We start from the raw sequence: 250 nt of genomic DNA on the forward strand, positions 1-250 counted from the left end.
CTTCCTCATCCTCATCCTCCTCCTCCTCCTCCTCTTCATCCTATCCTCATTATCATGCTCCTCCTATCCTCATTCTCATCTTCTTCCTCATCCTCATCCACATTCTCATGCTCATCCTCATCCTCATCCTCATTCTCATCCTCCTCCTCATCCTCATCCTCTTCCTCATCCTATCCTCATCCTCGTCCTCATCCTATCCTCATCCTCATCCACGTCCTCATCCTCATCCTCTTCCTCATCCCCATCCTAT

Source organism: Lupinus angustifolius, chromosome LG09 (genome assembly GCF_001865875.1).
Source record: "Lupinus angustifolius cultivar Tanjil chromosome LG09, LupAngTanjil_v1.0, whole genome shotgun sequence".
In the NCBI taxonomy this organism is placed as follows: domain Eukaryota; kingdom Viridiplantae; phylum Streptophyta; class Magnoliopsida; order Fabales; family Fabaceae; genus Lupinus; species Lupinus angustifolius.